Source organism: Nelumbo nucifera, chromosome 8 (genome assembly GCF_055504915.1).
Source record: "Nelumbo nucifera cultivar China Antique chromosome 8, China Antique-T2T, whole genome shotgun sequence".
Classification (NCBI taxonomy): domain Eukaryota; kingdom Viridiplantae; phylum Streptophyta; class Magnoliopsida; order Proteales; family Nelumbonaceae; genus Nelumbo; species Nelumbo nucifera.
Genome location: NC_142656.1, coordinates 40,590,819 through 40,613,132, shown reverse-complemented (window position 1 = coordinate 40,613,132; position 22,314 = coordinate 40,590,819). Strand labels below are relative to the sequence as shown.

Here is a 22,314-nt window from a genome sequence, read left to right as displayed (position 1 = left end):
CTTGAACCATGAACTGAACCAGATCTGAACCAAAATAAGTAGGAGAGAGGTATACCTGATACAGAGAAATATTATCTCTCAATGGAGGTGTTCACACCCAAGGAATGATCCAAAGACTGCTCCCACTAAAGATGGCGCAGTGCAGGATGGAGCAGAATCAGCAGCGTTCTCCAAGAACCTGATCCTTCGTAAGAATAGCTGGACGGCATGTGAGCACTGCTTCCAATCAGTCCTTTCACAAAGGGCTGATATCAAGATCGAATAGCTGGATGGCATGTGAGCACTGCTTCCACAAAGTTGGAGATCAAACTGGAGGTCTGGCAGCGGCAGAAAGGAGGTGGCAAGAAAGAGTTTTGCAGAGATTGCAGAAATCTTTCTTCTGTGATTTCAGCTCTGAAGACTAGAGATCCTTTTCTCTCTTGTGTTGTCTATTGTGTCTAAAGGCTCCCGCCCCCTCCTCCTTTTATAGGCATAAAGGGATCAACTCCTAATCCCATTAGGAGTTGCTGATCCAAATCATATTTGGATTAGAAGTCCCTTTGAGTGATAAGGAAGAATCCTTATCTTATCGATAGATTAGATCAGCCCTCTCCTAATCCTATCAGGAGGCTCCTAGATCTAAATCTTATTTAGATTCTGGACTCTCTGAGTGGATAGGGTCAAGGCCCAATCCTATCAACTGATTTAATCCCAGATCCGCCCCTCATTTAAACTGCTGCCCAGTTGGGCTTCCTTTTATGGCATGGGACCCAAACATTGATCTACATGTCAGCCACATGGGTTTGGCCCAGCCTTTGTTACAAGGCCTGGCCGAATACATTGTTATGGACAATGCACCCCCTGAAACCCATCAAATGGGCTCTATGGGCCCAACACTTACCCTAAGTGGTCCCTGGGCCAAGCCACCTTGTAACACCCAGGGACTATGGGCAGATGCAAGATTAGCCCATCAGGTATTGCCCTCATTGGTCTTACACTCAACCTCTCAGCCCATAATGATCAAACACTGCCTGACAAGAGAGGACCTCTCCCTCAGCTGCAAGGAACGGTGTTGCACTCTCTGCTTATATGGATCCCAGGAATTAAAACCTTTTGCAAACATTTTAGAAACCAAAATATATATACTTTTATATCTCATATAAAAAATACTTTGCAAAACAAATCTCAACGATTGAAATCAGCTGCCGGTAGTCTTAGTTTCCATCAGTGAGAATGCATCCCCGATCATTACCTTTGTCCGACAAAGGGGCTGATCCTATCACTATGATCACCCACTCAGATGAATTCTCAGACTGTCCCAACATACCCAGGTTTTGACCCCCGCTAAGGATCTCACTGATTGGTACATCAAAGACATCCCAATCTGACACCTAGTGTAGTATCATAATCGAGTCTAGGGGTCGGGTGTAACTTTCCAGTTTTGCCCTTTAATCTCCAAGGTCCAAGGCAATACTAGAAATCTGGTTCAGTTCAAAGATTCAATTATTCCTACATTGTATGTGCCTAGGGTCTCACCCTGGCAGCTGAGACAGGCCACCCCAACCGACTTGGTGGTACAACAGTGTCAGCCTTATTAGGATAGGTCTCCCTCGACCGACCCACTGGCTGTGAAAATTTTAAACTAACACGAGTCTCATTAAGTGTCCAGTTTAAGGGTATTACAAAGAAACATACCAAGGGAACATGAATCAAATATGTACTTTTATTCATTTACAATACTCATAATGTACATCATTCTGATTGAAGCTAAGGGCATACAAAACTGTCCAACATAGGGAACATCCATCATGCCCTCAATCTCCTTAGAAGTCTTGGGAGACATCTTCTTGGAGAGAGTAACTCCGTGCCTGAATGGAACATTTCCTTTCTTGGAGTTCTCCATGCTGTATCTTTTGACTAGTTTGTCAATGTAAGCATATTGGGATAATCCTATTATCTGCTTTGATCTATCTCTATAGAGTCGAAGACCTAGTACATAGAAGGCTTCTCCAAGATCTTTAATGGAGAATTGCTGTGAAAGCCATACTTTCACCGTAGTTAACATTCCTACACCATTCCCAATGAGTAGAATGTCATCTACAAACAGAACCAAGAAAGTAACCTTATCCTCACTAGATTTCCTGTAAACATAGGGTTCATCCGGATTCTGCTTGAAGTCAAACGATTTGACAGCAGAGTCAAAACGGATGTTCCAACTTCTAGAAGCTTGCTTAAGTCCATAAATGGATCTATTAAGTTTACAAACCATGTGTTCCTGACCAGCAGCAATGAAGCCTTACGGCTGCTGCATATAGATATCTTCAGAAGATCTCCATTCTGGGACGCAGCTTTGACATCCATTTGCCAAATCTCGTAATCATGGTATGCTGCTACAGCTAGCAGGATCCTAATGGATTTAAGCATGGCCACAGGCGAAAAGGTTTCCTCATAATCGATGCCCTCTTTCTTAGTGTACCCTTTCCCCACCAGATGAGCTTTGTAGGTCTCAACCCTACCATCCGGGCCCGTCTTCCTCTTGTAAATTCATTTGCAACCAATTGCTTTTACCCCGGAGGGTGGATCTACTAGTATCCATACTCCATTGGTCTCCATTGAGTCCATCTCATCTCTCATGGTCTCCACCCACTTCTGGGAATCTATGTCCATCATAGCTTCCGCATAAGTCAAGGGATCATGTTCACTAGTCAAGGTTTCCACCAGGTAACTATCCTGGTCATAACCATAACGGACTGGTGGCCAGGATACCCGAGTGGATCTTCTAGGTTGGTCACTACCTGGAACTTGTGTGACATCTCCCACTGCTCCTGAGCTCTCCTCATCAAGAACTATTTCCTAATGATGGGTTTCCAGGATGTAATCGGTAGAGTGTAATTTCTCCGTCACTCAGCCTTTTGTTTACCTTGAACCCCTGCAGTGAGTTACACACATGAGTTGAAGCCCCGGAGTCAATACACCAGGGCGTAGAAGCTACCAATAAATTGGTTTCTATAACAAAAGATTTAAATTACCTTTCTTGGATTCCAGGTAGGCAGGACAGTTCCTTTTCCTGTGGCCGGTCTTCTTGCAGAAGTGATAGGCATCCGATGCTTTGTCTTTCTTCTCCTTCTTACCCTTAGGGACTTTTTTCTGAGGCTTCTTTGCCTTCTTCTTTCTCATGCTTTTCTTGCAAGCTTCAACAAGCATAGCTACAGGCTCATCCTTTTTAATCAGTTCTTCCGCTCGTTGGAACATGTTGCTGACCTCTTGTAAGCTGACATTCAGCTTGTTCATGTTATAATTCATGAGGAATGGATTAAAGGAAAGAGGCAAACAATTGAGGATGGCGTCTATCTGGGTCGCAAGATCCAGCCTGGATCCAAGAGCTTCAAGCTCATTGATGTAGCTCATCATCCGAAGACAATGGTCGTGAACTTGTTGCCCTATGGACATTTGAGCGGTCATGAATTGTTTCAAGACCTTTTGACGAGTAGAACGATTATGCTCTTCATACATCATTCTTAAACTATCCAATATATCCTTGGCGAGCTCGATCTGATTGAACTGCCTATCTATCGGATTGTCTAATGAGGCAATGATGTAACACCGGGCAAAGGAGTTTTTCTCCTCCCAATCCTGATAGTCTCTCCTCCGGGCCTCAGAAGCCCTATCACCTGGACGCTCCGGGGCAGGATTTTTAGCCACTTTGTCTAACTTTTCGGAAGTTAGGACCAGCATAAGGTTCCTATACCAGTCGGCATAGTTCGGGCCCTTCAGCTTGTTGTTATCAAGAAGCTTTGCAAATTGTCCGTTTGCCATTTTCTGATAAAAAAGCAAACATTAGTCCACAACCTAATTTGATTCATGTTCATTACATAGATATGGCTTTTAATCTACGTTCCATTCCCATTTATTCATCCCAGAGATTTCCCTCCCATCTCAGTGACGAAGACTACAAGTTGTCTTTGGAAATGTGGGAAATCACATAGGGTGCCTGGAGCCAACTGTTTCAGCTGCATAACCCCACCACCTTTCTGTGAAGGATCATATCTACTCATCATATGAGCTTTCCCTTTGGCCACTACCAGACAAGGTTCAGAGTCGTTTTCAGGTAAACCTTTCTGTCCAGTGACTGCTTACCCATCATATTTGTGAACGCCAAGGTACCGTGAGAGGGTTCCCATTTTCTGGTGAAGCCCCTCCCACATCTGTCTATGACGCCTCTATCTTATGAAACACTCAGACAAGCCCAATAGCAAATGGATAGCCCATTTTCTGGTGCGTTTCCTCATTACTGAAGGACCCATCCTCATGCTAATAATTGAAGGCCTTTACAGAGTTCATCATATGAATCTCCCAATCAGATACACTCATATCAGCTGGAAGGAACAGTAATTACGCCCTAGTTTGATCTAGGTCAAACCAAAGTGGCTCCCACTGACTTTCATAAAACCAGATTTCAGTGGGCCCAAATTGGCTAAGGTTGCGCACGTATCCTCTCCAGGAGGTGTGGGGCCCACCACTGAGGGAGGTCATCCAATGACCAAAAGGGACACCATGGCAATGATGTGCATTCAGCCATGGTGTGCGCAAGAGCCACTATCGAAACTGCATGGACCAAATTCTTATGGTTCATGCTTGAAGCACATCACACATCCATACATCACATGCAAGGATAAATTGATCCAATCAATTAAATATCTGTAAAGCCCATTTGAAGCCCATTTTAATCCATAATATTCACCATTAATATTATCTAGGTATATGGGCTGAATTAGGGTTGATCAGTTCGGCCCATATAGCTTTATCTGTGAAGTGGGCTTTTAGTAGTTTTAACAACTTAAAACTCGGCCTTTACAGGTTGGGCCGAATTAAACATTCAATTAATTATCAATCCTCAGGCCCATTAGGGGGAAAAATAGGGCTGACATTCAGATAGGGCTATTTGGACATTCCATCCTACAAAACAGAGGTTAGATCCCAGTTTGCAGCTTCTCAAACTGCAAATCAGAGATAGTGATTTTTCCATCTGTGAAATCTCCTTCTTGCGCCGCCAGCTTCGATCCAAAATAAAATAAATAGAAATCCTAATTTTCTATTAATATTACATCAGATCGAATCCTATACATTCAGTCTAGAAAAAAAAAATTATTTACAAACAAGAATGAATGAATAGAAACTGCAAATCGCAGGTTCACTGCGCCAATCAAGATTTTGATCTCCAGTTGTACGAATAGCCCATAAATCAAGAAAATAATAAAGAACAATTCTACATAAATTCCAGATTTATAAAAATTAATTTTAGATCAAACGCCCATTAATAGGGAACAAATTTCCCAGAAAAACTTTAAACTGCGCAAATCGGGTAGAACACCATTTGTGTATTTGCGCAGGTCTCAGATCTGGTTTGTTTGGTTCAAGACTTGAACCTTGCTCTGATACCACTGAGGGATGTCAGATCCATCATATGGACGCCCAAAAGGTGCGGATTAGGGTGGGCGAATTTCAAAAATTTCTCTCCCTTCAACTAGGAATTGCATTTCCTATTTTAGAAAAATAATATTTTTCAAGGATCAATCTTGAACCATAAACCGAACCAGATTTGAAACGAAATAGTGGGAGAGGGATATACCCAATACAGAGAAATAGTATCTCTCAATGGAGGTGTTCACGCCCAAAGAAGATCACCAAAAACTGCTCCCACTGAAGATGATACAGTGGATGCAGGAGCAGAATCAGCAGGGTCCGTCCCACGAACCGAATTCTTAAGGATTCAAAGAAATAGTATCTCTCAATGGAGGTGTTCACGCCCAAAGAAATTTGTTTTTTGCAAAATATAAATATATGAAGATATACATATATATTAAGGATTCAAAATGTTTGCAAAAGGTTTTAATTCCTGGGATCCATCGAAGTAGAGAGTGCAACACTGTTCCTTGCAGTCGAGGGAGAGGTCCTCTCTTGTCGGGCAATGTTTGATCATTATGGGCTGAGAGGTTAAGTGTAAGACCATTGAGGGTAATACCTGATGGGCTAATCTTGCATTTGCCCACAGCTCCTGTGTTTTTATATGGTGGCTTGGCCCAAGGACCCCTTAGTGTAAGTGTTGGGCCCACAAGGCGCCCATGTGATGGGCTTCAGGGGGTTCATTGTCTTTTCAATGAATTCGGCTAGGCCTTGTAACAGAGGCTGGGCTGAACCCATGTGGCTGATGTGTAGATTAATGTTTGGGTCCCATGCCATACAAAGAAGCCCAACTAGGCAGCAGTTTGGAAGGTTAATGAGCAAATAGACTTATTAGGCCTAAAGCCCATTTCGAACTGATTTAGTTGGACTAATTAAAGAGAGGGGCGTATCTGAGATTGGATCAGTAGATAGGATAGGGAGTTATCCCTATCCACTCAGAGAGTCCAAATCTGAATTTGGATCTGGAAACCTCCTAATGAGATTAGGAGAGAGCTGATCTAATCTGCAGATAAGATAAGGATTTATCCTTATCACTTAAAGAGAGTCCATATTCAAATAAGGACTTGAATCAAGAAACTCCTAATGGGATTAGGAGCTAATCTCTTTAAGCCTATAAAAGGAGGAGGGGGCGAACCATTCAGTTCATAGTCCATCCTAGAGATCAGATCTCAGATCATACAGAGAGAAGACAGCAACAGTGTGACTGTGCCATCTTCTCCCTCCGTTCTCCTCCTGTTGCCGCCTGCTGCCGGTTCGATCTCCAGTTTTGTAGGAGCGATCAAGAATAGTTCTTGATATTAGTCTTTGGAGAAAGTCTGATATAAAGTCATGCTCACTACCTCCATCGAATTCTTGCTGAAGGATTCGGATCTTGGGAAGAACACTTCTGATTCTGCTCCACCCTACATTGTGTCATCTTCAGTGAGAGCAGTCTTTGGAGACTTCTTTGGGCCTGAACTCCTTCATTGGAGGATATTGTTTCTTCATATCAAGTATATCCCTCTCCTACTATTTTGGTTCAGATCTGGTTCGGTTCTTGGTTCAAGATTGATCCTTGAAAAATGTAGTTATATCTTATATAAAATATACTTTGCAAAACAAATCTCAACGATTGAAATCGGCTGCCGACAGTCTTGGTTTCCATTAGTAAGAGTGCATCCCCGATCATTACCTTTGTCCGACAAAGGGGCTGATCATGTCACTATGATCACCCACTCAGATGAATTCTCAGACTGTCCCAACATACCCAGGTTTTGACCCCCGCTAAGGATCTCACTGATTGGTATATGAAACACAGCCCAATCCGACACCTAGTGCAGTATCATAATCGAGTCTAGGGGTCGGGTGTAACTTTCTAGTTTTGCCCATCAATCTCCATGGTCCAGGGCAATATTGGAAATCTGGTCCAGTTCAAAGATTCAATTAATCCTATACTGTATGTGCCTAGGGTCTCACCCTGGTAGCTGAGATAGGTCACCCCAACCGACTTGGTGGCACTACTATGTCAGCCTTATCAGGATAGGTCTCCCCAGACCGACCCACTGGCTGTGAACATTTTAAACTAACACGAGTCTCATTAAGTGTCCAGTTTAAGGGTATTACACAGAAACATACCAAGAGAACATGAATCAAATATGCATTTTTTCTCATTTACAATAAACTAATAAAGTACATCATTCTGATTGAAGCTAAGGGCATACAAAACTGTCCAACAGCTCCCACTTGCACTTAGGTCCAATCAGGTACAAGCCGGAGTCCCATGCGTTCCATGTATTTCTCAAACACTTTCTGTGATAGTGGCTTCGTCAATGGGTCTGCCACATTATCCGCTGCTGCTACCTCTCAACATCAACCTCCTATTGTCACACAACAGTGGAATGGGTGATGTGCTAAATTCCAAATTCAGGAATGAACACTTTCATTCATAAGGCAGCCTCACTTACGGCAATGTGTTCGGCTTCGGTTGTGGACTTTTAATTTGCTACTTAGGACCCCCGTTTGCTGACATTCAGGAAACAACACATGATCCCATCGTGAAAACATATCTAGATGTAGACTTTCTATCATCTAGATCCGATTGGAAATCGACATCTGTATACCCTTGGATCTGTAGTGAGCTACTGTCGAATACTAGACAAAACTCTTTTGTACTTTGAAGGTACTTAAGTATGTTTTTCACAGCAGTCCAGTGCTCCTGCCCTGGCCTGAAATCTGCTTACTACACTCACTGCCTGAGCAATGTCAGGACGAGTGCACAGCATGGAAAAGATGACACTCCCTAAAGCAGAGGCATAGGGAACGTCTTTCATGCCATCAATCTCCTCAGAAGTCTTGGGAGACATCTTCTTGGAGAGAGTGACTCCGTGCCTGAAAGGAACATTTCCTTTCTTGGAGTTTTCCATGCTATATCTTTTGACTATTTTATCAATGTAAGGAGATTGGGATAATCCTATTATCCGCTTTGATCTATCTCTATAGAATTGAAGACCTAGTATATAGGAGGCTTCTCCAAGGTCATTCATGGAGAATTGTTGTGAAAGCCATACTTTCACCATAGTTAACATTCCTACATCATTCCCAATGAGTAGAACGTCATCTACATATAGAACCAAGAAGGTAACCTCATCTCCACTGTACTTCATGTAGACACAGGGTTCATCTGGATTCTGCTCGAAGTCAAACGATTTGACAGCAGAGTCAAAACGGATGTTCCAACTTCTAGAAACTTGCTTAAGTCCATAAACGGATCTATTAAGTTTACATACCATGTTTTCCTGACCTGCAGCAATGAGGCCTTGCAGCTGCTGCATATAGATATCTTTAGTAAGATCTCCATTTAGGAATTCTGTTTCGACATCCATCTGCCAAATCTCATAATTATGGTATGCTGCTACAGATAGCAGGATCCTAATGGATTTAAGCATGGCCACATGCGAAAAGGTTTCCTCATAATCGATGCCCTCTTTCTGAGTGTACCCTTTCGTCACCAGACGAGCTTTGAAGGTCTCAAACCTACCATCGGGGCCCTTGTTCCTCTTGTAAATCTATTTGCAACCGATTGCTTTTACCCCGGAGGGTGGATCTACTAGAGTCCAGACTCCATTGGTCTCCATTGAGTCCATCTCTGCTCTTATGGCCTCCACCCACTTCTGGGAATCCATGGCCTCACTGGTCGTGGCTTCCACCAAGTAACTTTCTTGGTTAAAGCCGTAATGAACTAGAGGCATGGATACTTGGGTAGATCTCCTAGGTTGGTTATTAACTGGAGCTTGTGGGACATCTCCCACTACCCCTGAGCTCTCCTCATCAAGAACAACTTTCTGACGATGATTGTTCAGGATTTAATCTTCCTCCAAGAAATGGGCATTTCGACAACAAGACACTTTCTGCTTTCCTGGGTCATAGAATAAATACCCTACAGAGCCTTTGGGGTAACCTACAAATAGGCAACGACTGGTCTTGGTTTCCAATTTGTTAGCACTTGTTCTTTTAACATCTACTGGACAACCCCAAATCTTCAAGTGTCTCACACTTGGTTTCTTATCGGTCCAAAGCTCATAGGGAGTCTTCGGAACGGATTCGGTTGTAACCCGATTCAGCACGTATATCGCAGTCTCTAATGCGTATCCCCAAAAGGATGTAGGTAATTTTGAGTGGGCGAGAAGTGATCGGACCATATCCAATAAAGTTTGGTTCCTCATCTCTGACACACCATTTAACTATGGTGTAGCAGGAGGAGCCAGTTGTGATACTATCCCGTTTTCCTTTAAGTAGTCCTTGATTTTGTTAGAGAGATATTCGCCTCCTCGATCTGATCGAAGGGCCTTAATGTATCTCCCTAACTATTTCTCGACCTCTTGTCTTAAGTCTTTGAACTATTAAAAGGATTCAGACATGTGTCTCATTACATACACGTAACCATACTGTGAATGATCATCGGTAAATTTTATGAAATAAATGTACTGGTTACATGTCCTAACGTTCATGGGACCACATACATCAGTATGTATAAGGTCAAGCATACCTATTAATCTTTCAGGCTTACCGGTAAATGGCCGTTTTGTCATCTTACCCTGCAAGCAAGGTTCACAGGTTGGAAGATCTTGTATAGTTAGAAAATCCAAAGGACCATCCTTTACAACCTTATGATACGATTTATGTTATGTGGCCATGTTAGTAATGCCACAGGCACGTGGGATTAACTGTATCACAAGTTCTTTTCTTGGGGATATTATCTGACGTAGTTTCGGTTAAACGCACAATGCTTCAACCTCCGCAAGATGCCTGGTAGCCGCCTCTAGTCTAGCCTCCGCTGCCTCCATGCGACGGTGCACATCTACTAAAGACCGACCAAAGACTAACGGTGTGTCCCTGAGACCCACTCTCCAAAATACATGTGCTAACTGAATAATACGCTCTTCAACCTTTGCGACGTGGAAGTCGATCGCGGTGAGACTTTTGCAAGTCCTCACCCACTATGCGAGGATTGGCCATGAAATCTGGTTATGCGAAAGGTTGATGATCTCAGATATCACTAATGCAAGTGTATTCAGCGTTGGACTGGCAATATCATAAGGCAGTTCCGCTAGAGGTAGCCAACCAAACCGAATGACCGTTTCCGCAAAACCCATTACTCTTCTCGACACTACGAACCGGTCTAGTGGGCAAACGCTGCAAATGGCTACTCCGTCGACAACATCATACCCCAGAGGGGCAATGCCATTTTCCCAAAAGTATTGCCCAAGCTGATGACAGACCATGGCGTATTCCAACGACAATGCCGACTCCACCTGTTAGATAGTGTATGCCCTTAGCTCCAATCGGAATGATGTACCTTATGACATTTATTGTAAATGAATAAAGTACATATTTGATTCATGTTATTATTGTGTGTTTTTGTGTAATACCCTTAAACTGGACACATATGAGACTCGTGTTAGATTAGAATCTTCACAACCATTGGATAGATCTGGGGAGATTTATCCTGCTAAGGCTGACACTGATGTGCTGCCAAGTTGGTTAGGGTGGCTTGCCTCAGCTGTCAGGGTGAGACCTGAGGTACATGCAGTGTGGGTTTTCTTGGAACCCTGAACCAGACCAAAATTCTAGTATTGCCCTGAACCTTGGAGACTGGTGGGCAAACCTGGAATGTTACACCTGACCCCTAGACTCGATTATGATACTGCACTAGGTGTCGGATTGGGCTGTCTTTGATATGCCAATCAGTGAGATCCTTAGAGGGGGTCAAAACCTGGGTATGTTGGGACAGTCTGAGAATTCATCTGAGTGGGTGATCATAGTGATAGGATCAGCCCCTTTGTCGGACAAAGGTAATGATCGGGGATGCACTCTCTCTGATGGAAACCAAAGCTACCGGCAGCCGATTTCACTCGTTGAAATTTGTTTTTTGCAAAATATAAATATATGAAGATATACATATATATTACGGTTTCAAAATGTTTGCAAAAGGTTTTAATTCCCAGGATCCAACTGAGTAGAGAGTGTAGCACTGTTCCTTGTAGCCGAGGGAGAGGTCCCCTCTTGTTGGGCAGTGTTTGATCATTATGGGCTGAGAGGTTAAGTGTAAGACCATTGAGTGTAATACCTGATGGGTTAATCTTGCATCTGCCCACAGTCCCTGGGTTTTTATAAGGTGTTTGGCCCAGGGACCACTTAGTGTAAGCATTGAGCTCGTTAAGAGCCCATGGTGATGGGCTCAGGGGTTCACTACCCATAACAGTGAATTGGGCCAGGCCTTGTAACAGAGGCTAAGCTGAACCCATGTGGCTGATGTGTAGATCAATGTTTGGGTCCCATGTCATACAAGGAAACCCAACTGGGCAGCAGTTTGGAAGGATAGTGAGCACATGGACTTAATGGGCCTAAAGTCCAATTTGAAGTGGTCTAATTTGATTAGTTAAAGAGAGGGGCGGATCTGGGATTGGATCAGCAGATAGGATAGGGAGTTATCCCTATCCACACAGAGAGTCCAGATCCAAATACAGATTTGGATCTGGAAACTCCTAATAAGATTAGGAGGGCTGATCTAATCTACAAATAGGATAAGGGCTTATCCTTATCTCTTAAAGAGAACTCCTGATCCAAATATAAATTTGGATTAGGAAACTCCTAATGAGATTTGGAGCTCTCTTTAAGTCTATAAAAGGAGGAGGGGGCGAACCATTCTACACAACACATCAGATCAGATTTCAGATCACAGAAAGAGAGAAGACAACTTCAGTAAGATTGTGCCATTTTCTGCTCTTGTTCCCTCCTCCTGCTGTCGCTATTGCCAGTTCGATCTCCATCGTAGGAGCGATCAAGAAGTGTTCTTGATATCAATCTTTGGAGAAAGGCTGATCAGAAGTCGTGCTCACACTCCATCCATCGAATTCTTGTTGAAGGATTCGGTTCTTGTGAAGAACCTGTTGATTCTACTCGACCCTACAATGCGTCATCTTCAGTGGGAGCGGTATTTGGAGTTTTCCTTGGGTGTGAACACCTTTGTTGGGAGTTACTGCTACTCTGTATCAAGTATATCCCTCTCCTACCTTTTGGTTTCAGATATAGTTCGGTTCTTGGTTCAAGATTGATCCTTGAAAATGTATATTTTCTAAAATAGGGAATGTGATTCCAATATGGGAGAGAGATAAATTTTTGAAATTTCGCCCAACCTACCTGTAGGGTTCGGCCATCCATATGATGGATCTCTCATCCCTTCACCACTGGGGACGGCAAATTAGAGCCCATGGATTCACCAATAGGCATTTGCGCATCACTTTGGCCAAGATTCATTCCCAACCGTGAAAACAAGAAGAAGAGACAAAACGTTGTGATGCGAAACAAGACACCCTACACCTTTAATAGATGATCCACATCTCAAAAAGGGGAAACTGAAAAGGCATACCTAGATGACTCATCGCGAAGAGACGAAACAGCACACCTCACTAGTACGCTTGGAAAAAGGATGCCACACTGCGACACGTGGCATTAGAAGTAATGACGGTCCTGACACCATTACTAGGCCAGCGGGAACCCAATCACCACACGCGGCACTTGTCATATCGACACAAGAGGAACAATGACCGACACCACAACCTAACCACCAGCCAATCTACAAAAAGCTAATGGAATAAATGTACCCACAACCATCCGTCTAGTTATCTTTTGGTGAATGTTGCCAGAAAACAACTCACCAAAAGATAGGGGGCTAAACCATAGACCATACTAAGCCACCAAATATGGATATAAGGAATATGTTAATCGTACAAAACCACAGTCATCAAAACACCAGATCCAACAAAAGCAATATACTTATTGGTAAGCTCCCACTTATCAAGAAGCAGGGGGGCTAATGTAGGTACATACAGCTTACTTAGACCCTCAAAGAATACTCAAACACCAAGAATACCACCATCGAAATATCCACAAACAGTCAACAGTCAACTCCCTACGCTGCGATTAACCTTTATCTTTATCACGAGCGTTGCGATAAACTCATAGCATGCTGAACAGGACCGCGATAATCCCGCAACTCACCCAACCCGGTCAATACCCAAACACACGGAGCTGTTACAAAAAAGTGCCTCACGAATCGCCACATGATGCTAACAATCATCGACTTTCGGACGGTGACGTCATTGTCTCCACGTAGGATTAGCAATGGTGCACAGAAAAAAGTAGTAGCATACATTAATAATGAGCAAATCCTACATGGCGATACCTAGTAACGTACCCAATAATTGCCAACAAACAGTATATTTCTTTTTCTGATATAGCAAATATCCCTATTTCCTACCTTTTGGAGTTCCAGGGCCTCATCTATAAATAGGGGTCATCTTTGTGATTAGCACACAGGAGCCTTAGACGGCTTACTACCGATATTCCCAAGTACTCACAACCTTTGCACCTCCCTTCAGGTTCACTTTCCCTTCGTGGGCCTCCCTTCGTCCTTCGAAGAGAGAGAGAGACCGCTCCCTAATTTAACTAAATACCCGCGTTCCCTACAACCTCATTCCTAATTAAAATACCATGTTGAACAAACGCCAGTTGGCTAGGAAAAATGACTTGGGATAGTAAAGGTTTGATCCTATTAACAATTAACAATTAATTTGGCAATCATTTTGTGAATTGTGTTACAAAAATTAATGGGTCTAAAACGAGTTACCTGTTCAGGGTGTGGGCGCTTAGGGATCACTGTGATAGAGTTTTATTTAGCTCTCTAGGTATCACACCTTTCTCAAAAACCTCTAAAATTACATTAGCGACCACGATATCCCAGTATTGTTCAAAGGATTCAGTTGTAACTCCATTTGAGCCTGGCGTTTTCATTTTAGGAAGCTGCCAAAATAAATCCTTTAACCTCTTAAGTAGTGATAGAGTGAAAGTAGACATCGATAGGAATTTGTGCCTTTAAAAACGGAGAACATAACGTCGGATTTGAACGGGATCGATTTACAGCAAACATTCCTTTACCAACTCTTGGCATAAATCAAAACTTAAAATGGTCAAAAACCCAAACTGAGAGGCAGATTCCATCTCAATCCAGGTCTGATTAAGCGTCAGAATGTACTCTTCCCAAAAAGATGGCATATCGTCAGTCCATTACTCCGGTTATAAATGCCAGCCTGGTCAATCAAGATTCCAACTAGAGCCAGCTCAGTTTGATTTCTCTAAGCTGCCAGCTCATACAAGTTTAAAAGATTAGATGCTCGTACACAATCGCATCACAATAGTGAGGATATTCTAAAATAAAAGTAAAAAAAGCTCTTTATTAAAGATGTATGTATGATACTCTAAAATAAAATGCGTTTTACTTTTCAGATCCCGCGTACAGATCTCTTGACAATTCAAGAAATTAACACAGTTAAGGATCCTATAAGTGTTTTACGTGAGAGATTTTTATACCTCAATCGTTGATGGGTACAAATTATTATTTTTACCAAAAATATATTATTCTTCAGAATGACACTCGTATGATGTGGGTTGTTGACATTTTGAATGTTTATGGCTTTGTAGTGGAAATCTGAAATCTGCATTAGGTTTGTTCATACTTTTCCATAAAAAAAAATGGCACCTATGTTATATGGGCATTTTTCAAATAGAGTTTGAAACACTATTTATTTAATTTTTTATCAAATAAATGTTTCCCTAACGATTGGTATTTTTTCAATATTCAACTTAATTTTGTGGTGTCTAAGGCTGCTTTTGGGAAGAGTGCAAATAAAGTGTTAATGCAAATATGTAAAGTGCATTCTAGTTCACATAAATGTAAAGTTGGCTTAGTCTTGCATCAATAAATTTAATTTCTTGCCAAACGATTTTTAATTATAAGGGTAAAATACAAAAATCTCCCCTGAAGTTTCTAATAATCATAAAAACTTCCCCTATAGTTTCACTTTAGAAAAAACCTCCCCTGCATTATTAAATAACTCGACAAAAACCTCCCTTCTGTCAATGACCTAGACCGAAAACATCAACATTTATGAAATTACCCCTAAAGCATCATTAAACCCTATCTATTGCAGTGGCATTATTTCTCATTATATGCCATTCTCGGAATATTCCATCCATTTTTCCGGCAATTGTTCTTCACTAGAGATTATTCTTGACCAACAAGTGTTCTCTTATTTCTATTTTGAAGCTCATGTTTTCGGCAACTGTTCTTTACAACAGTTTCTTATCTGATGCCTTCCAAGGAAAATATTAACATTCTGATGCCCTTATAGGGGTGCCTATACAGGGGATTGAGATGTCCATCAAATTTAGATATATATCAGAGTTTAAAAACCAAGAGTGATGCCTTCTATCTTCATGATTCATTTAATGATATATTTGCAAGTTATGGATATATCCATTATGGTTGCAGTGCAATCAAATATATACTAATTCAAATCCATCAGGGTTGTACACGTTAATGGTAGAGACATTTCCAAACTGGGCCTGTATCTCCTGCTCAATTTGTCTAGTACCCCAACATTCTTAATTATACGACTTGTGTTCAAAATACCACAAGAAAATCCCCCCCCCTAATTAGGGGTTTCAAAGGACTGGTTTTGGGTTGGACTGGACGGACCAATATGACATATTGGATTGGACCTGGTCCGTCCATAATGAATTTATATTGGATTAAACCAATATCTGATCAATTGATAGAAGATAAGAACATAGGTGTCAATGGACCAGGTTTGAGTTGAAACCAATCTAAATTAATAGGAATTTGAACAGATTGGACAGTCTCTGAACCGGTCTAAAATGGTCTAAAATATTCATCGGACTGGATTGGACCAGGTCCATTTGTATCACATTGGACTGGATCAGATTGGACCAAATCCAGTCCAATTGACACCCCTACCCCTAATGTAATGGAGAGAAAACCTTCACCTGCACCTAGTACCGGAAAATTGTTTCTCTCGCCTCTGCAACACTTGACAACTCTGGTTCCGCCCACCAACGCGTAAACGTGGTCATCGCCCACCGTGACATCTTCAACTTGAGCGCATCATTGTAGTAGACCCTTTTGGGTACAAAGTCCCAATTCCAACAGAGTAGACTATTCCCTCCGAACCTCATCTTGCAAAAGAAATTATGACTGACAGAGATGGTTGTGAAAGATATGTCCAGCCCAATAGAGATATTGGCACCTCCATTATAGCATTCAATTCTCTTTGTAGGTTCTCTGGTTTGAAGATTTTTTATAAGAAAAATGCTCTGTTAAAACATGGTATATCATTCAATAGGTTTCCGTCTATGTTTGATTGATAGATTGAAAGAGTTGAATTCCTCCTCTTCAGACAGTGGAGTTCAGGGATAGGAGAAGAGGATGGATGAGAGGAAGAGGATAACAAGTCAACAGGGTATTTCAGTAAAAATATGAGTTCAAGGATAGAAAAAGGGGATAGAGGAGAGGAAAAGGGGATATTGGTCAATAGAGTATTTGAATAAAAATATATACAAACTATTTAAAGGGTAAATTGGGTATTTCAAAAAATGATGCATCGGTCTATCATTTTCTGTCTGGGTTATTGACGAAATAGAGGTTTTTGTCAAGTTATTTAAAAATTCAGGGGAGCTTTTTGCTAAAGTGAAAATATAGGGGAGGTTTTTATAATTGTTAGAAACTTCAAGTTTTTATATTTTACTCTAATTATAATGAATGCAAACACGAATCCTAAGGTTGAAATATACCTTTTTTAACATTGATCATTTTGAGTGTAAATGTTTTCATATATTTTCGATATAAATTTATCTTTCATTTTGAATGTAAACATGCCTTGAAAACCGTATTTCCTTGTCATTGTTAATACAGATGCACTAGCGAGGGGTGCCCACGCTAAGCACAAGCAATATATATATTACATAAAAAAGAGAAGAAATGCAAACTTTATATGTATGAGAACAAAACCACATTACAAAGTCATTAAACATACAATTCCCAAAATAAATACATATTTTATATGTATGACAAGGGAATCATCTTACAAACAAAGTCATTAATCATATAATTCCCAAAATAACACACTATTCATCTTGTGAACCAACCAATTGTTTGTTTGCGGAACACCAGAAACTATCTTCAAAGGAACACTTACCAAATTTTGCGAAATCAGAACAACATCATATGCAATTAGAAAGAAACATCAATGATGATAAAGAATAGATGATACCAGTTAAGTTTGGGGTTTTAGATACTCCAATTAAGTTGATTGATACAATTTCCACCTATAGGACGGAAATTCTTCATAGTCCTATGACAGTTCTAAAAAGTATAAAATTGATTTACAGTTGATGGGAGTTAATAATTGCTTAATATCAACATATTTTCAACATGCTTATTCTTGGCATCCTACATACATCGGTTAGTATGTCTAAGGACTAATTAAGAATAAATGAAATCTTATCCAATTTATGGAGACATTATAGTAGACGTCATTTAATATTCTAAATACTTAAACCAAATGCCCACATAAATTATCTCACAACATTGGTTGTCCCTTGGAACAACCTTGTTCTTGCTTTTTGGGTGTTTGAATGATAATTATCTCTTGTAAAGACGAATTCATAATCATTATTGTAAGTTAAAGACCAGGAGCTTACCTATTACTAATTTACAAGGATTACTAAATAAAATAAGCTGAAAAAACAGAGATGTTCCTAACCACCTTCCCAAGGTCCCTTGTTATTGCCTCCTGCAAGATGCCAAAAACATGAATAACCACATTCTTTCCGGGAGAAATCATTGAAGAAAAGAAAAAAATGAAAAAAAAAATCCTCATATAATAGAAAGAAGAGTGAAGTGTGATGAACTGCACCATTGCCACTTGTAGAGTCATGTTCCGTAGTCGTTGCCAAGCATTCTTTGCACAATGCAATCAATGCCCACCATCGATCACTCATATATAGCAGATCCAATCCCTATTATTAATTTATTATAGCTAGAAATCAAACCATACCAAGTTTTGGTCAAGGGTTAATCCCTAGGTGTTTTGCAAATATCCTTTTGCCTGAGTTCTCATCAAACTCCAACAGAGAGTAGAATTAATGACAAAGCCCAATCTCCTAATATATCCAATAATAACTACGTTGAGGACCACAACCCCACCCAATTTTTATGATTTGTTTTCCAGGTTCCTTCTTATAGCTTACCTCGGATTTGAGCTTTTCATTCTCCTTGGCAATGGAATCGTATTCAGAGGAGAGAGTCGTAAGAAGATTTGAGGACATCGTAATTCATCTCGAATTGCTTAGTCTTCCAGCGAACTCGTCTTTTTTGAAACCAAACGGTGACCAGCCTCGGCTGTAAACAGGGGCCTTTTGGCGATCTGGATCTTTCGCTCCGACTCCAGCTTGTTTTCCGCCTCGAAGCACTTCTCCAATAGGTTAACCTAGGCATAAGAGATAAGACCTCGCCAATTATATATGTATCCAAAATAATCAATTTTTAATTAAACAAAATTTTTAAGATTGAAGAAATTTTTTTCTTTCAACAAGCAGGAATTTTCAACAGGATTTAAACAATGTAGTTCATTTAATTAGATAAGAGTAGGGGTGTGGGTTGGGTTGGGTTGTGGATGACCGTTGGGTTAATCATTACAAATAGAAGTATTAATTCCTTAGTCTATTTTTTTTTTATTTTCTTTATTTGAATTGAATAATTTATAATTAATGCATTAATTTTCTATTAATTGTTGACTAAATTTAGTTGTCTTGAATCAACACACTTCACCCAACATAAACCCAAATCAATTTCACCCGAGTCCGGTTCAGTTCAATGCAGTCTGACCCGATCCAACATATACCGATCCGAGTCAACACGAATTTGAAATAGACCTCAAACGGGATGGCTCGGTATTGCTTGCTTTGCCCATTTTGGGTCGTCCGATCCAAACATTATTCACACAGCCCGGTCCGACCCGACACAAGTTGAGTTGGGTCGACCCAAATCCGAAGCGGGTCGGACCGAGTCCAGACACTAAATCACCCCACTTCCTTTGCCTAGTTCGGCTTGTATCCATACAACCCGACCCGAATCCAGCCCGGGTCAACAATGCTAGTTGACCTAGATCCTTTGGAGCCTCTGGCCTAGGACTAACCCGAATCTGGTTTGGTCCGGTCTGACCGAAGTGAACCATCCAGCTAGAGTCCGGCCCGACTAAGCTGAACTGGCCTGGTCGGGTGTGGTCCCGACCGGACTGAATCCGATCTGTTCGGGTCTGATCCAACCGGTCAGAACCGGTCAATCAGGAACTGGTCCGACCAGACTGGTCCAGATCTAAGCGGCTCAACCACTCTTGATGTTATTAGCTCAAAGACAATCCAATTATATAGTTCAAGTTGATCTGACTGGTTTGAACCTAAGTGGTTTGTCAAATCCAAAGCCCGAATATAGTTAAATGGCTTTGCTGCTTGTGTAAAAATAATGCATGTAATGTGATTTGAACCTTCACCACTTATGTAAATAACAACTAATATTACCACTAAGCTATAACCAACTTATTTATTATGATGGAGTTAGTTTTTGGTTTTAAGCACATATATATAAGAATAATGGGTTTGGGCGGATTGGATTGGGTTAAAGCGAGTTCGGGATGAACCCAATCCATTTAATTTTACATAATTGAGTCATTAACGGGTTGGCGGGTTAAATGGGTTGGGTTGAAGCTTAACCTAAACCAAACCCAACCAAGAGCTTTATTGAGGTGCTATTGGTGGAGAAGAGCGAGGTGGCCCGAGACAAGGACAGACTGAGGGCCGAAGTGAACGGGTTTAAGGTCGGCCAAGAAGCCTTGAAGCTTGAGGACTGATGAGGATGGAGTTAGTTTTTGGTTTTAAATACATAAATATAAGATTAATGGGTTTGGGTGGATTGGATTGGGTTAAAGCGAGTTCGGGTTGAACCCAATCCATTTAATTTTACATAATTGAGTCATTAACGGGTTGGCGGGTTAAATGGATTGGGTTGAAACTTAACCTAAACCAAACCCAATCCAAGAGCTTTATTGAGGTGCTATTGGCGGAGAAGAGCGAGCTGGCCCGAGACAAGGACAGACTAAGGGCCGAAGTGAACGGGTTTAAGGTCGGCCAAGAAGCCTTGAGGCTTGAGGTTGACAGTCTCAAGGCAGACCAGGACAGTTTCAAGGCAGACCAGGACGCCCTGAAGCTCGAGGTGCAAGGCCTCAAGGAAGCAAAAGGGAAGTTGGAGCACGAGGTGGAGTACCTCCGAGCCGACCTCAAAGAGAAGACTGAGATCTTCGAGGATGACCTCAAGGAGACTAAGGTTCAAGCATTTATCGACTACGTCCAATCTTCAAAATTTGATGATGTGATGACCGAGGCCTACCGCAAGGGCTTCAAGCTCAGCCGGTGGTTGATTAGACATCTCTACCCCGGTCTTGATATAAGCGCTATCACTACTTCACAGATCACTGATGACATAGTGCGTCAGTCAGCAGATGATCCGGACTTTGAGGACAAAGGCGCCGATGATGAAGTAGAGGCCATTGGTCCGGTTACTGCCTCTGAGGAGGTCCCTGGCGAAGGCAACGAGCCTCCAAAGTAGCTCAGTCCTTGTATTTGCGAGCTTGATCTTTTTTCGTTTTGTAACAAACTTCTTGTAATGAAAATACACTTTGCTACATGCTGTGCAATTTACTCTCTTTACTTGCTGAAGTGATTATCTTATCCTGAACCGTTAAGCTATTAAGCTAAACACGCGAAGTGAGGGTTTCTCAACTGTCGTTACCCCAAATTGTCTTCCAGTACTTAGTAGGGGTAACCTTATGTACACCGAGGCGAGTAACATAGCAGGGTATATGCCCGACCTGTCTGTGCCCGGTTAGAGTTGACATCGGTTGTCCTTAATGGGTTCAACCTGTTGCATGCTGGGGCAGGCTATGCATCACAAGGTTCGTACCCGAGCTGCCTGCGCCTTAGGCATTACAAGTACTTAGCCTATGCTGATGAGGCGGCTAGGTCTTATGTGGTGTCGGAGTCTTTCATTAGCTCAGCGTTTTAGCCCTTAGGCTGGGGGGGTGGCTTATAGTCCGCTCTCCTGGAGTTCACCCATGTCGAAGAGGCGACAGGGTCTTGTAGCGCCGAGGTCATGTTAGCTCGGCATTTTTTGGCCCTTAGGCTCTGGGAGTGACTCGTAGTCCACTCAGTTGTTATAGGTAATACTGTCTTAAGTTGACAATATTCCATGCCCGAGGTACCTGACCTTGGCGTTATAGTACCGAGCTACTCTTTGCTGGTAAGCTGTAGTCCTGATGTATGCAAGGTCCCTTACTTCGTCGAGTAGATCAAGGTTGGTACGCAGCTCATACTCATTCGTCTTATCATTGTATTCTTCCAGTCGCAGCATAGGTACTTCAATTTCTGCCGAGATAACTGCTTCGGTGCCGTAGGTGAGGTTGAAGGGAGTCTCTCCTGTGGCGGTTTTCTCTGTCGTTCGATAAGCCCATAGAACACTGGGTAGCTCTTCTTCTGCCTGACCGTTTGCTTGAGGGTGTGCGACTGAAGTGAAATTCTGTCGGATTCCCATGTCTTGGCACCAGTTCTGGAATTTGATGTCCTCGAACTGTTTGCCGTTGTCAGAAATCAGTAACCGAGGTAACCCGAAGTGGCACACAATGTTCTTCCAAAAGAAGTATTGGACGTTCCGGGCTGTAATCGTTACAAGAGGTTCAGAATTACCCACAAGAAGTTTTGATGTCCTCCTGCTACACCTCAACTCAACAGTGTTTCAGAGAGGAGGAATAGGACCTTGTTGAACATGGTCCGGTCACTTCTCGTACGCTCAGAATTACCCACATCCTTTTGGGGATACGCATTCGAGACTACTATCTACGTGCTGAATCGGGTTCTAACCAAATC

General features: G+C 41.8%; 1 long non-coding RNA gene across 1 annotated transcript; it reads right to left on the bottom strand.

Moving 5' to 3' along the window:
- Window positions 1–17,968: 17,968 nt before the first annotated feature.
- LOC104590984 (uncharacterized) lies at window positions 17,969–18,819 on the bottom strand. The gene is made up of 2 exons (XR_016079678.1): window positions 18,255–18,819; window positions 17,969–18,131 (listed from the first exon to the last, which is right to left on the bottom strand). It is a non-coding gene; the product is annotated as an uncharacterized LOC104590984 (long non-coding RNA).
- Between the last annotated feature and the right edge of the window lie 3,495 nt (window positions 18,820–22,314).